The sequence below is a fragment of the Diabrotica virgifera genome, chromosome 7 (genome assembly GCF_917563875.1).
Source record: "Diabrotica virgifera virgifera chromosome 7, PGI_DIABVI_V3a".
Taxonomy (NCBI): domain Eukaryota; kingdom Metazoa; phylum Arthropoda; class Insecta; order Coleoptera; family Chrysomelidae; genus Diabrotica; species Diabrotica virgifera.
The window spans coordinates 52,383,915-52,400,627 of record NC_065449.1 but is presented as its reverse complement, the minus strand read 5'-3'; the positions used below and the strand labels follow the sequence as shown (position 1 = coordinate 52,400,627).

General features: G+C 29.0%; 1 protein-coding gene across 3 annotated transcripts in view; it reads right to left on the bottom strand.

Annotated features, from left to right (window-relative positions):
* Positions 1-15,876, bottom strand: part of LOC126888389 (juvenile hormone acid O-methyltransferase-like) — a 54,410-nt gene extending 38,534 nt beyond the window's left edge. The window contains exon 1 of one of the 3 annotated variants that reach the window (XM_050656596.1): positions 15,738-15,876. The gene's annotated coding sequence lies outside the window, so the exon portion shown is untranslated. Of the gene's footprint in view, positions 1-4,477; positions 4,631-15,737 lie in introns of those variants that run through there. The other 2 variants (XM_050656595.1, XM_050656594.1) reach the window with 2 other exon arrangements.
* Positions 15,877-16,713: the final 837 nt, after the last annotated feature.

Below are 16,713 nucleotides of genomic sequence, written 5' to 3'. Positions count from 1 at the left end.
TTCTTTAGGATCTTGAAGGAGGAGCTTTAATAAATGATTTGGTCACTTTTTTACTTTCATAATAATAATTTTAAATCGAGTTATTAAGCCTTGAAAATGTCCATTTTCGCATTTTTCAAATTTTAAATCGCGTATAACTCGACAAGAATCAATTTTAGAGAAAAATAACAGGAGCCATTTTTAAAAATAAAATTATCTAAAATAATTTTATTCAAAATGATAAAATTATTTTTGTGAATTTGTTTAAAAAAATTGTTTAAACAATTTTTCGACCTCGGCACCGCCTGACAACCTGTGGATTTGTTATATGGACCAATCAAGTTAGTAAAAAATTAGCCGTTTTTCGACATAATTGAAAAGACGAGGTTTGACAGTTGAAATGTGTAGTACGAGATATTACAAAAAGGCTACCATCTTGGGATTCATCAATTTTTTAGTGGAACATTTTTTAAATAAACAATCAAAACGTCAAACTTAGTTTTTTGCTCATAACTTAAAAACTTCTCACAATAAAACACTGAAAAACGTTTGTTTTTCTATACTTCCACAAAATTTATTACAACTATGTGATTACTACAGCTGTTTCGGCAAAGTGCCTTTCTCAAGTGATATATAGCCGAAACAGCTGTAGTAATCACATAGTTGTAATAAATTTTGTGGAAGTATAGAAAAACAAACGTTTTTCAGTGTTTTATTGTGAGATAAAATGAACTTCCATCAAGTAACGGTCGAATCCATCAATTACTTAAAAACTTGTTTATTTAGAAATTTGACGTTCACAGGTAACTTTTTCTGAAAAAAAAGATACATCGAATGAGATACACCAAATTAAAATCGGTTAATAAACAAAAAAGTTATTGCAAAACGGACGACAAAATCACTGTTTTTGAATATTGTTAATAACAATTTTATTGTTTATTAAAATATATTTAAATATACCTAAACTTGAGGGCATTATGGTGTTTGAATGGTGTGCAAAAAATGGTCCAGATCTGTTAAATAGTTTTTGCAAGATTTAATTTGTTTATAAAATTTTTCGAAAAACGAGCTAAGTTCTGAGGCTGGTCCAGTTAATATGGCTGAATGCATCTCAATAATCAGGAACTCATTTCCTTCGTTAAGATGTATAATAATACCCTATGAAAAAAAAGTAAAAAAAATGACATGTACACGTACATTGACATGTACATTGACATGTACACGTAAAATGACATGTACACAAAATTATTTGTTAATAAATAGCAGTTTTTAAGCTTATAAACAATTACAATAATTTCGTAGAAATTAGATCAAATTAAATGGCAATAAAAAATACTGAAAGCTGGTTAAAATACACAACTTCTAAAAAAAAATTTTTAGGTCCTACGACCCTTGGGGTCTGAGATAGCCCCTTTTTTTAAAAAATCACTGTTACGTTATTTAACAACACTAAGATCTGAAATAAACCAATCTTTTATAAGAAAAGTCAAAGTTTTTAACAAAGTTTCTTGCAAGAAAAAATGTTAAAAATTGTTTAAACAGTATTGTTATAAAGAAAGAATATTTTGCGTTCCGACTAAAGTAAAAAAATGATGGGCGCAGCCGAATGAGAATAAATTCGCGGACTAGCATTCGCTAGCGCTAAACCGTTGCAGCCCATTTTTAACATTGACAGTATACCGGATTTGAAGCTTAATATTATATTTATATATTTTGGTAGAAACTTGAGTTTTATGAATATTATTATGTTGCACATTTATTTAGTAAAATTATATTTTAAATAAATAAATTTAAAAAATAACAATAAAAAGGCCACAAAGTCAAAATATGCAACAGGAAAAAAGTTACGCGACCTTATAGACGAGTGGTACGTGGTTCTCCCCCAAAAAAACGCTCATTTCTCGAGATATCAACCACGGTGTGGTGAATGGCTAATTTTGGTCTTACTTTATACTTTTTATGGTGCTGAAAACGAAAATGAGTTTTATTTTGAATTTTAGATGGGGAAACATTGTCAAAATCGCAATTTTACCCTAAAAATAAAAAAACATGAAATCACGTTTTTCTTAAAATTAAAAGGTACACCACTTTTTTTCTATAAAACATTTTGTTCTATTTACTCTAGATTTTAACTTAAAATTAATTAAACAGCTAAATTTCAAATTTTGTTATTCAACTTTTGCGACTAAACTTTGCAATTCAAGAATCTGCACCTTTTACTTCAAACAATTTATAACTTTCTTTATGGCAAGACAGAAATATTGAAGCAGGTCCCATTGTCTTCAGAAAGGTGAGAAATATATACTATAAAAATATCAGAAAAAATTATTACAATGGAACAGAGTTGTAGCAAATTAAACTAAAAAAAACGTGATTTTTTTTATTTTTAGGGTAAAGTTGCGATATTAATAATATTCCCCCACGTAAAATTCAAAACAACCCTAATTTTAGTTTTGAGCACCATCAAAAATATAAAGTATGACCAAAATTAGTATCAGTATCTCGAGAAATAAGCTTTTTTTGGGGTGTGCCGCTCGTCTATAAAGTCACATAACATTTTTCCTCTTGCATATTTTAAATTAAAATTTTTTGGAAAACTTCTTCATAAATTATATTTTATTTCTGTGTTAATTAAAATTATAAACTAAAAAGTTTGTCACTCAACTTTTTTAAGTAAACATGAAACTAACGAAATCTGACGACAAAATGTTTAAAAATTAACAACTTCTCTTTTAGCGTGTTGAGTCATTTTGGACAAATCTCATTGTTATCTAAATGCTTCAAAGATAACACAGTAAAATTTTCAAAAGGAAATATGTACAGCGACCAAAAATACAGTGAGTTAAAATTGAAAAATCATCAAAATTGATTTTTCGCATTTTTGCATAAAATTTGATTCTTGAACATGTTCCACTAATTCTAGAAAAAAATTAACTCCATATTCGGATTCAGAGACCTCGAAAACATAAGGAATGACGAAAATTTGTCATTCACCTTAAAGTGGATTTTTGTGGTCGGGATAACGTAATTTTAATAGTTGCTGCCGCATGCCGGTCGCCAATCGCGCCCACTATTCAATCAGTCGACTACGCCCGCTATTTTTTACTTTAGTCGGAACTCAAAATACTCTGTGTTTATAACACTCCTATTTAACTATTTAAACAATTTTTAACATTTTTTCTTACTAAAAACTTTGTTAAAAACTTTGACTTTTCTTATAAAAGATTGGTTAATTTCAGCTCTTAGTGTTGTTAATTAACGTAACAGTGATTTTTTCAAAAAAAGGGGCTATCTCAGACCCCAAGGGTCGTAGGACCTAAAAATTTTTTTTGAAAGTTGTGTATTTTAACCAGTATTTTTTATTGCTATTTAATTTGATCTAATTTCTACGAAATTATTGTAATTGTTTATAAGCTTATAAACTGCTATTTATTAACAAATAATTTTGTTTTTGTAATTTTTTTTTTACTTTTTTTTTCATAAGCTGTTAGTATACATCTTAACAAAGGAAATGAGTTCCTGATTATTGAGATGCATTCAGCCATATTAACTGGACCAGCCTCAGAAATTAGCTCGTTTTTCAAAAAATTTTAAAAACAAATTCAATTTTACGAAAACTATTTAACAGATCTGGACCATTTTTTGCACACCATTCAAACACCATAGTGCCCTCAATTTTGGGTATATTAAAACGTATTTTAACAAACAATAGAATTGTTATTAACTATATTCAAAAACAGTGATTTTGTCATCCGTTTTGCAATAACTTTTTTGTTTATTAACCGATTTTTATTTAGCGTATCTCATTCGATGTATCTTTTTTTCTGAGAAAGTTACATGTGGACGTCAAATTTCTAAATAAACAAGTTTTTAAGTTATGAGTAAAAAACTAAGTTTGACGTTTTGATTGTTTATTTAAAAAATGTTCCACTAAAAAATTGATGAATCCAAAGATGGTAGTCTTTTTGTAATATCTCATACTACACATTTCAATTGTCAAACCTCGTCTTTTCCGTTATGTCTAGTAAAAACCTAACTTGATTGGCCTAATAAGGAACTCTTTTTGAGTAAGCTTGTCCAAAAAAATCAAATCGGAATAATTTGGCTAACGGGACGATACATGCCCGTCTAACTAACAAACATCTGTAATTTTTGACTTAACATATATTAACTGTTACATGTTACATCTAAAACTATAGATAAACAATTAGTTTCATCTATGTTAATCCCATAACCACAACTTAGGGTAACTGACACATCAACCACAATGTGAGGCGCCGATGACTCGTCCTTAAAATCGCTCCGAATTTAAATTGGAAAAAATTTGGCAGTTTCAATTGAGTTTTTGAATAATTTATTAATATCTCGTATACTTTCAACAAGATATAGCAAATTAGGCGCTTAACACCTACACCTTACATCTCAAATTATTGGACAAAGTGATTTTGGACAAACATCGTTTCTGAGGTATTTAATGTATTATTGATTATACACTTACAGTTTTTTTATTATATCAAAGAGACTGCACCTGACTGTTGACGTTTAGTATTGAACACTTTATGTGACTAATTAAGGGTTAGAAATTATTTCAATCGTTTGGAAAGTTTGAACTTTATACAATACAAAGATTAGATAACAATGGTGTTTGACATTTATTTAGTTTTAAGTTTTAACATAGTCAAGGTTATAGTATTTAAAGACGCAAATAATTAACTCAACTATATATCAAATCAAATACCCATGTTCAAATTAATTCGTACTGTCATAAAATAACATAATTTTTCAAGTAACATAATTAGTGCAGTCACTGAAGGTTTTCACCTCCGACTTCGTTGAACCTCCATCGATTTTCATGAAAATTGGTGAGTAGTTAGAGGATACCTCAAGGAACAAATGTGACAAGATGCCAATGTGCGCTTTTACCCTGGGGGTAGATGCCACCCCTTCTCGGAGGTGATAATTAGTTTCTTAAAAATAATCCCATAAATCGATAGAGCGACAAATTCTAAGCAAAACTTGTTATATAAAGTTATTAATATAAATCCACGCTTTTTGAGTTATTAAAGACCAAAGATTTTATTTTTTCGTAAAAAAATGCATGTTTTAAAGCTGTTTTTCACCTCTAACTCAAAAACTATAAGCTTTTACAACAAAGTTATTAATACCAAAATTGAAGATAATAAAAAATTGAATACACTCCTTACTTAAAGAACTAAACTAATGTTAATTCAAAGTGAGTTATGGATAATTGAATGTATATATTTTTTTCGACGAGTACTCAAATCTAACTATTCAAGTTTAAATAAGAGGAAAATGATGCATTTTGTAAAATATTCCTGCTAAAAACTTATCAAAGTACTTTGGGAGACCTATTAAATCGGTCCCAGAAGAAGTAAATAGCATTAAAATTAGGCAAGTCATAATGAAAATAAGAGAACCATTTCGAATTTTTTAGAAAAAAGTGAAAAATGAAACACACGGCATTTCCACAAAAATTAAAATTTATAATAATCCTTACAAGAATCTGTTTATATTATAACAAGAAATGATTTCAACAATTTTAACCGGTTTAGAATGCGTATTTTTGAAAAAAAGATATAATTTAATAAAATCAGAATTTTTACAATTATCGTAATTTTTATTTTATTTTGATAATAACTCCAAAAATACTCAATATACGTAAAAAATGGTATAAAACCAAATTTTATATTTTTCTGTATCAAATATTTTACCTGTTTTATTATTTTTGTAAGGTAAAAAATAATCGAGAAACGTTTAAAGCTTAAATTTTGCTGCGAGAACCTTGTAACCGGGGCCATTTAAGCATTTATTTTTAAAATCGTAAGTGGTTTAAAAGATTTAATTTAACGTGGATTAATAGCCGTTATATAATTAGCTTTCAATTGGTTTTTAGATGAACCTGATATCGTTAAAAGTTAACGGAGTTATTTAAAAAAAAAACAATATTATTTTTTGGAAAAATGTTTAAAAGATAAATTTTGAAAAATTTTTGGAGCATACATTTAAAAGCTATCAACTTAATTGATGGATTCGACCGTTACTTGATGGAAGTTCATTTTATCTCACAATAAAACACTGAAAACGTTTGTTTTTCTATACTTCCACAAAATTTATTACAACTATGTTATTACTACAGCTGTTTCGGCAAAGTGCCTTTCTCAAGTGATATATTTTACAATGTGTTTGCCTTTTTAAGTCTTTAACTGAAGAGGTTGAGGAGTGGGGAGCTGTTTGTCTCGACTTGGTCATTCAGAATTATATCTGTATTTTTCAATTTATTAATTTCCATTGATTCTAAAAGTGATAGCTTAAGGCCTTTATTTTGAATATGTAGAATTTGAAACTCTTCATTGAAAGAATGATTATGATCTAGAAGGTGAAGTGCGTATGTAGAAGTGTCTGTTTTTCTATTGTTGAAAGCCCTTTTGTGTTCTGCTATCCGTTTGTCAAAAGTTCTGCCAGTTTGACCGATGTAAGTTTTCGGACAGTCACCACAAGTTAGTTTGTACACACCACTCTGTAGTTGCTTTCTCTTTCGGCTTTTATTGTTTTTAATATGTTTGCTTAAGTTGTTGTTAGTTCTGAAAGCTGGTGATACATAAAAAAGGAAAGAAAGGAATAACACCAGCTTTCAGAACTAACAACAACTTAAGCAAACATATTAAAAACAATAAAAGCCGAAAGAGAAAGCAACTACAGAGTGGTGTGTACAAACTAACTTGTGGTGACTGTCCGAAAACTTACATCGGTCAAACTGGCAGAACTTTTGACAAACGGATAGCAGAACACAAAAGGGCTTTCAACAATAGAAAAACAGACACTTCTACATACGCACTTCACCTTCTAGATCATAATCATTCTTTCAATGAAGAGTTTCAAATTCTACATATTCAAAATAAAGGCCTTAAGCTATCACTTTTAGAATCAATGGAAATTAATAAATTGAAAAATACAGATATAATTCTGAATGACCAAGTCGAGACAAACAGCTCCCCACTCCTCAACCTCTTCAGTTAAAGACTTAAAAAGGCAAACACATTGTAAAATATATCACTTGAGAAAGGCACTTTGCCGAAACAGCTGTAGTAATAACATAGTTGTAATAAATTTTGTGGAAGTATAGAAAAACAAACGTTTTTCAGTGTTTTATTGTGAGCTATCAACTTGTTCGGTGACTAATTTGATAGATATTTTTAAGTGCTTTGACAAATGTTTAATAAGTTTATGTTATAAACTGCATCATTTTCCCGTTATTTAAGCTTGAATAATTAGATTTGGGTACTCTCCGAAAATAATATACATTAAACTACGTATAACTCACTTTTAGTTAACATTAAAAAGTTTTTTCTAGTAAGTGTATTTCATTTTTTATTAGTTTCAATTTTGGTAATAATAACGTTTTTTTAAAAACATAATGTTTTAGTTATTTATGAAAAACCGGTAAAAAACATGCATTTTTCTCACGAAAAATTAAAATCTTTGATCTGTAATAACTCAATAAGTTTTTATTTATTTTAATAACTTTATATAACAAATTTTGCTTAGAATTTGTCCCTCTATCAAATTATGGGGTTATTTATAATAAAATAATTTTCACCCCAGGGAAGGGGTGGCATCAGCCACCAGCGTAAAAACGCAAGTTGGCACCATGTCACCTTTGTTCCTTGAGATATCCTCTAACCACTCACCAATTTTCATGCAAATCAAAGGAGGTTCAATTAAATCGGAGGTAATAGTTCATATCCACCTTTAGTGACTGCACTAAATTACATACCAGCCAAAACCTAACATGATTGCACAAAAAATTCATATAAGTCGACCATCTTATTTTTATTGCAATAGGTAATTTTATTATCCACGTAGTATGAGTGGATATAATCTCTTACAAAATATTTCGAACTCCCTACGTATGTAACGAAAAATTGGGACGAAGTACTAATAATTATCACACTAAACAAAATTGTACAATGTAGAACTTCCACTGTATAAAATAAACCTCTACCAACGCAAGTTCTTCTTCTTGTGGTGCTATCTCCTTTAGTGGTTGTTGGTCATTAGTCCAGAGAAATAAGAATTTTCTCGGGACACTCAAAGCTCCATGTAGCTGACCACTTTTTTAGTTATTTTCGACCTAAATGAAGAAAACCTACCTGTTTCCTGCCTAGAGTTCGCGTCCGTTTTTTAATTATTAACAATTTAGTGCAAAAATCGAGATTTTTTCGATGTTTTGCATCCCATTCAAATGTAGTTGACATAAAATTACAAAATTTAGCTTTTTAGAACATTAAAAAACCTTCAAAACGCCGATTTTTGAAAGTTAAAAATTTAATTTGTTGCTGCGCAAACTGCAAAATAAGTGAAAATCATTATTTGTTAATAACTTTTACTAAAACTACCTTAGAACTTTAGTGTTTTATCCAAAGTTTGGTATTGAGGTACTTAACACACCCTTAAAATTTGAGACCGATCCATTAATTAGTTTAAGAGTTATTCTATTTGTTTATCCCAGAGACCTTTAATTTGCAATAACATAAGACAGAAAATCATGAAGATCGGGCAATTCTGAGTATGCCAAATGAAATTAGAAGAGTGATAGATAGTATCAAAATGTCTTAAAAAAAGATAAAGTAATTAATTATTATAGTAAAAACTCCTAATGCCAAATTTTTGAAATTTTGTAGTTTATAAACATTTAGAATAGCTTTAAAAATGTTGTCCGTAGAAACAAGCTTTTTATATACTTATTCGAAAAGCTAGTATTTTAACCGAATTTTCAAGTAAAAAAATTTAGCCTGGGTTCATTTGGGACAAAGTTAGCCATGTGTTTTTTTAATTCACAGCTAATTTGTTTATAATATTTAAGGAATCTCCTTAATGCCATTTTAAATAACATGATTTGTATTTTTTCTTAAAAAATTTGCACAAACAATTTACCTTCAGAGCAAACTCTACGATTTTTCAAAAATGTAGTTCAAACGATTACTAGGGGGAACCTACATATCCACCGAGTTAAAATATCATACTAATACATACTAATATTTCATACTTAATACTATTTTCTGTATCTCCGGATCAACTCAATGGATTTTGATCTTTCTTTTTTTAATTTGTATTTAATTTCTATGTAGGTACGTACATTACAAATATGCAATTTGTTTATAAATTTATTAATAAATAAACAGTCTAATTTGTTTAAACAATTCTTGGAAAAAATATTTTTTTTACAAAAATTTATTTTTTTTAATCATAGTATCATTAATGATCATAGAAAAAGTTAAAGTACACTTTAATAAATAAATTATTTTTATTAGGTAATTATTTATGAAGATAATTTATTTATTAAAGTATACCTTAACTTTTTCTATGATTAATAATGGTAGTATGATTAAAATCATGGATTTTTGGGAAAACATTATTTATTCACAAATTGTTTAAACAAATTAGACTGTTTATTAATTAATAAATGTCTACACCGAGAGAACAATTTCTTTTCTCCTAAAACACCGATTTCTTTGAGCAATATTTCTTAAAAGTTAACATATCCTATTTACTTAAACATACCGGTTCACATATAAAGAAACGAGTTTTTTAAACACAACACAATAATTTCTTACAGATAATTTCTTCAATACTAAGAAATGCATTAAGAGTAAACAGTAGCGATCAACAGGTAGCAATAAAATATAACTTCGGGAGATAGTATCATAAACTTTGACAACATTGGTAATCTTTGACATTATGTAAGATTAATATTATTGACAATTTAACTCATAGGCGCGCTAAATGGAAGTAACCGAAAACAATTTTGTTATTAGTAAATAAATATTTATAAAAATAAACCCAAATGGGTGAAAATTTTATGTTAACATAGGTATTTGTACGAAAAAATAATAATAAATAATAATTTCATTGTGAAGCGAAACGAGAGCAGTCTTATTTTATTTAGTTCATAGAGCGCCAAAGGCACTCTAGAACACCCTTTAACCCTTCTTAGGGTCCCATCAGAGGTGCATATTTCATTCTCTTTGAACTACTAAAATTCGGGCTACCGTTATCGGTTCACAACGAAATGATGGCATGAATGCCGTGGCGGTATCTGCTAAAGACGAACGAAAGTTTTACTTCTAATATTAACAATATCAAAAATAAAATAAAACTTAGAACTAGTCTTCTGGTTAAACCAATCGTGGCTTGTGGCTTCTAAAATTTGCAAGCCAACGAATTGCCGGAGCTAAGAAGGCCGAGGGAAATCTACCAGGTTAAGTCGTACTTCATGGGATGATTATTTATTATTTTGATTAGTTCTACTCGTAATCTGAGTATTCGGAACTAAGCTTTGTTGGAATTTTACCGTGCTGGACAGGCGGGAAGTGAGATGCAGCCTGATAGATCTTCCTCGGCATTGTTAGCTCCTGCACTTTTTATAAAAATACACTTTTTTCAATTTTTTTATCCGATGCCTAGATTTTGTGTCATTTTGGAACTACTAATGAAATAAAAAATTTTAGTAGTTCCAAAATTACACAAAATCTAGGGATCGGATAAAAAAGTTTATTTGAAGAAATTGTATTTTTTTGTTCTTCTTAATGGCGGTACAGGCTCGTTTTTTTAATATTGTATTTAATTACAGAGTAATTTCCACATATTAATATATTTTTCAAATTGGGCCCCGTACCGCCATTCTTTATTTTATTACGAATACGTGTGCCAAATATCTCGAAAAAATATTCAAAATTACAGCCGCAATCTTGGAACGCGTTTTTGCTACCTGTTGATCGCTACTGTATCACCTTTAGCAAAAATAAATTTTTTCGGGTTCAAAAATTGCAATTTTTCGATTTTATGTTCAACCGCGTTTATCTCGAAAACTATGCATCCTACGAAAAAACTTGTCAGAACAGTTTTTGCTTAGAATGACCCAAAAAATACAAAAAAAAAATGTTTTGTTTTGCGAGAAATCGCTGTTATGTAATTCCTCAAGTTCTTTGTTTATAACAATCTTATCGACATCCGGATCAACTGTTACCCAACAAATTCGTGTTCTACGGGTCAAGATACATAAAAAAATCTTGGGTAAGACCATCTGAATAAAGGAGGCCGTTGTACCCCCTTGGCGACAGGACTATGAATATCTACCTAAAAAAAATTGGCATTTGTACTGTAGTCAGGATTTCTGTACCTAAACATAGATTTATTACGAATTTCATTTTCATGGGAAACAACTTTTCACACTTTTTTTATGTATGACAACAGTAAATTACTTCTCATAGGTACTTACATTGTTAAAATTTGTGGTGGCTCCAATTTCGATGTTCTCATAATTTTGGCACGGCTTTTAATGGACTTTTTCTTGGAATTATTCGCTTTATTTGTCGTTTGATTAACTTTTCCCATTTCGTTAAATTATTGATATTATGTTAAAAATAAAATATCCTCTTAAATCTTTATACTCGCAATATTTATACTCGCATTAGAATTCGAAATGTTTTTACGTAAAATATACTTACCTACCTACATAGAACTGAACTAAAACACAATTAACAACAATCTATTATTTCAAACAGGCCAACAACTTATACAACAACAACAAAAATATAATATATAACTATCAATAAACACTATTTTCCTATGAAACAACTATAACGAATTCTTAAATTAACACACTACTGCACTGGACTGATATCAATAAAGATGACAGAACAAATTAGAGAAAATCTGACGCAGGTTTGTCAAAATGACACTGATAATTTCTCTATGTTGCCTAATTAGTTATTTAGTTATAATATGTTCGATTTCTTGTTAGAAATAAAAAATTTTAGTAGTTCCAAGATTACACAAAATCTAGGCATGCGATAAAAAAGTTTATTTGAAGAAAGTTTATTATTTTTTTCTTCTTAATGGCGGTACAGGCTCCTTTTTTCAATATTTTATTTAGTTATAGAGTAATTTCCACGTACTAACATATTTCTAAAATTGGGCTCTGTACCGCCATTCTTTATTATATTACGAATATGTGTGCCAAATATCTCGACAAAATATTCAAAATTAGAGCCGCAATATTGGAACGCGTTTGCTGCTACCTGTTGCTCGCTACTGTAGCCTCTTAATGGTTACATTTAATTTTCTTATCCTAAAGTTTTTATTTCTTAAATTGAAAACTACAAATATTTTGTAGTATAAGAAATATAATGTTAAGTTATTCCATATTTATATTTGTGAACAAGGAATTTTCTTGCAGTCAAATAAATATTTTAAACCACAAGAAATAATTCTTCAGAAATACCCTCTGTGGTAACTGTGGTTATAAAATAAAAACTTTGTCATTAATGCCGAAATGTTACTTGCAAAGAGATTTTCTTCCACAAAAGAATTGCGCAGATTAACTAATTATGATTTAGTCGTCAGTGTTTGTCAAGATGGCGTGATATGTTCATGTTCATATAGATGGATTTTAGATTTATTGGTGTTCTTTAAAAATTAACGGATATTTTGAAGGTACGTACATATATAGGTATTAAATAAAAGTAAATTGAGTAATTTAAGATGTAATAATAATATTGTTGCGTATCCGAATGGTTAAAAAAGAAACATAATAGTATCTTTATATGATTTTTAGGTATAATGATGGACGACTCTGAAATAAAGGAGCTTATTATTCTAACTGGGAAATATGTCACAATTTAAAACTGGGACATAATGATATAATATATAGCTTCAGAACAATATTAAGAAAGGAGTTATTAACCAACTGCGGGGCCTTCCAGAAATGGTAGAACTTCATACATGTAAGTACCTTTTTAAAAATGTGTATACTTATGTATCAACTATAATAGGTTTCTTGAATGTATCGTCTTCTATAAAAATATACAATACAACATGGGTATATCAAACATGGCGGGTGCAACGCTGAGCCGCTGAGGATGTTTTCTGTTAATTTATTTGAGATAAAGGAATCAGTTAGTCTAAAAGAAATATATGTTTATGGTTAAGAAATGTTATTGCCGATAACCGTGAATTAGTTAATGTGTATTAAATGACTTAGATGTAAACTAATAATAATAATACTTTCTCGTAATAAAATTTCTTAATGATTAGGTATGCTGTCTCTTTTAGATTATAAAAATTAAGAAAATTACATATTATTATGTCTGCTTCAATGTTTTACATTGGTTGTATTTTCCCTCTTGTTTTAGCTAAACAATGTTTATTGTGTGACTTAATATTATACAGATAAACAATTAATATTTCATTAACAAAAAGAAAAAAATATACAAAGATGTGTAGGTTAAATAATGCCATGTTTGAACTAAATATGATTGATTATTATTAGTATTAATAGTTCTTATGTGGGGCCGTGTATTTGTTTTTTTTTGTATTTCCTAAATTTGTCAAAATAAATATCTATATCTTTATAAAAAAAATTTTATTAAAGTAAGTTTACTCTTTCTACATAACGATTTTGTTTTAGTGAATTGCTGATATACAAAGTGCTATTAACAAAAAAAGGAAAATTTGAGGAAGTTGGATTTGCCTTTCCATCCTTTTATTGTTGTGTAGAAGCCAGTGGTTTAAGAGTGGAGAAAATATTTGTATGTAATAATAACGTTTTATATCTTGTTTTATTAATAAATAATGATTTTACCTTAACACAATGATTTATTTCGCCGTATGTAATATCACTTTATTTTCAAGAAATATTAACTTAACTCTAAATATACGTTTATCTCTGCGAAATATATTTCTTAACATTAAATACATTAATTATTAATAGTAAAATAATAATATTCCTTACTAAGAAATATTATTGCTCAGAAAGAATAGTTTTGTAATGTGTAAAAAATATATTTTTATGACTAATAAAATTAATTAACATTAAGTGTAATTTCTTTCCGATACATGGGTTTGAAGTTTGCCAGAAAGTGATAGTTCAATCATGTTTAAAATATATTTCTTTGGCTATAGTAGAATTTATTTGAAATATTTTAGAAAATTATATCTTACATACAAAGATATATTTCTTAGGCAATATGCCAAGTCGATCTTTCTTAAATATTAATAAAGTTTCTTTATGTCAAGAATTTTTTTCTCTCGGTGTAGACAAATTGCATATGTACTTTTAATATACAGAAAAATTACATATACATTAAAAAAATTCGATAAAAATATATATTCAGTAGATCCTGAGATATAGAAAATGATAGGAGTTTTAAGTTGCCTTTATTGGTTTTTGAACTCGTGTATTTGTCGGCTCCCAGCTCCCCCTTCACGTACCACGAATAGTCACCAACTGAACTACATTTTTAAAAATTCGTGTTAAATACCAGCTTTTTTAATAAGGATTTTTTCTGCGGGCAATATTTTTAAAGTTATTCTAAATGTTTATAAACTACAAAATTTCAAAAATTTGGGGCATTAATATTTTTGACTATATGTATTAGATAATTTTTTTAACTTTTTTTAGTACCATTTCGATAGCATCAGTTTTCTACTTTTATTTGGCGTACGCAGAATTGCCCTATCTTTATTATTTTCTGTCTTATGTTATTACAAAATAAAGATCTCTGGGATAAACAAATAGAATAACCCTCAAACTAATTAATAGGGGGTATGGTTTGAAATCAACAAATCAAGCACATTTTTGTGAATTTTTTCGAAGCTATGGTACAATTATTTTATTTTTAAATTAAATAAGCATATTAAGTACATTTCAAAGAATATTTAGAAAAGAATGCAATCTAAAATATTGAAAAATAAGCCACTGGTGACAAATTTTGACAGGCAGCTCACAAAAAAATGGATTTTGCGGTGGACATCAGAACTCGACACTCGATCATACGAAACAAAAAATTCAAAAAGATTTAGTTAGCTTATGAGTTTCACGAGGTCACAACGTCGAGTTTTTTTATTTTTAATGATTTTTGAATTTTTGGTATCACTCAGAAATAAAAAAAATGAAATTTATGGCAAAAATTGTGTGAAAATCAACAGATTTATTATTGTTGAACAAAAAATAAGCAAAAAAAGAAAAATATCTCGACGTTGTTACCTAATGAAATGTCTAAAGAAAATCTGTGCAAAATATCAGGTAGATCGGCCGAGTAGTTTTTCAGTTACAATGTCCACCGCAGTTGAAAAAGCAGTTTAGAAAAAGGTAGGGATATTCAACACCCTGTATCTCTGGTAATTTTACTCCGATTATTTTTAAATTTTCAGAGAGCATTCTTGAAAGTATGCACTTTTATTTGAAATAATAAACAAAATTAAATATTTCAAACCATACCCCCCCCCCCTTAAGTACTCTAATACCCAACTCTGGGTTAAACACTAAACTTCTAAGGAAGTTTTAGTAAAAGTTATTAACAAATAACGATTTTCACTTATTTTGCCCTTTGCGTAGCAACAAAAATAACTTTTTGACTTTTAAAAATCTGCATTTTGAAGGTTTTTTAATGTTCTAACAAATTAAATTTTGTAATTTTATGTCAACTATTTAGCTTTTGAAAGAAGTTCAAAAAATGGAAAAAATCGCGATTTTTGCACTAAATTATTAATAATTAAAAGACGGACGCGAACTCTAGGCAGGAAACAGGTAGGTTTTTTTCCTATAGGTCTACAATAACTAAAAAAGTAGTCAGCTATCTGGATATTTGAGTGTCCCGAACATGGTCTATTTCTAGCTTATTTCCCTGGAGTATTAATTTTTATAGGTCACTTAATTATTAAAAATATTTACTTACCCACTATCTGCCAGATATCAAATGTTTTCTATTTGCATTGGTTTGCTTACGTAATCTGTGTCAAGCGAATAATCAGAATAATTATTATATAAAACCTATTTAGAGTATTGCCGCTTGTTTGGTAAAGACAGACTAATATGCAAAGAAACCAATTTATCCTTAACAAACCAAATTACTTTTTGTTTTGAGTTCTTGTCTTTTTAAATTTGCAGCAAAAAGTTTTGGTTCGTAGCAAAATAAGCAAGTATAACGACTTAGTTTTAATAAAAATTTTGTAATTTTATGTCAACTATTTAGCTCTTGAATGGGGTGCAAACAATCGAAAAAATCGCGTTTTTTGCACTAAATTGTTAATAAATAAAAGACGGACGCGAACTCTAGGCAGGAAATAGGTAGGTTTTCTTCCTATAGGTCTACAATAACTAAAAAAGTAGTCAGCTACCTATATCTTTGAGTGACCCGAACATGGTCTATATCTAGCTTATTTCTCTGGAGTACTTAGCGAGTACACTAGCAAACCTGTCTCCCTCCAATGCGGCTCTAAATTAAGATGTTGCATTAAGGCCGGTCCAATCTCTGATATTTTTAAGCTATGAAATCTGGTGCCTACCGTGACCTCTTTATCGTTCAATATATTCCTGGCTGATCAGTTAATAGACCAGTAAGGATCTGCAAAAAAACGTCTATTTTTGGATGTGAGAGGTGGCATTCGGATTTTTGCAGATAAAGTTAGGTGACACCTTCAGTAATTTTTATATACACTAATCATTACGATAACATAAAATGTGTTTATTTTTAACAATTTATAGGTTGCACCGCTCAATGAGGAAGGTCTATTATAACATATATGGTCGGGTGCATAAAATGACCATTCATTTCGGTGCGCCTGAACCCAATTCCCATTATCAACAATAGAACACGCCATTAAATTTCCATACCTTTAACGAGCGCTACCAGCCCCTTCATAAAAAATAAT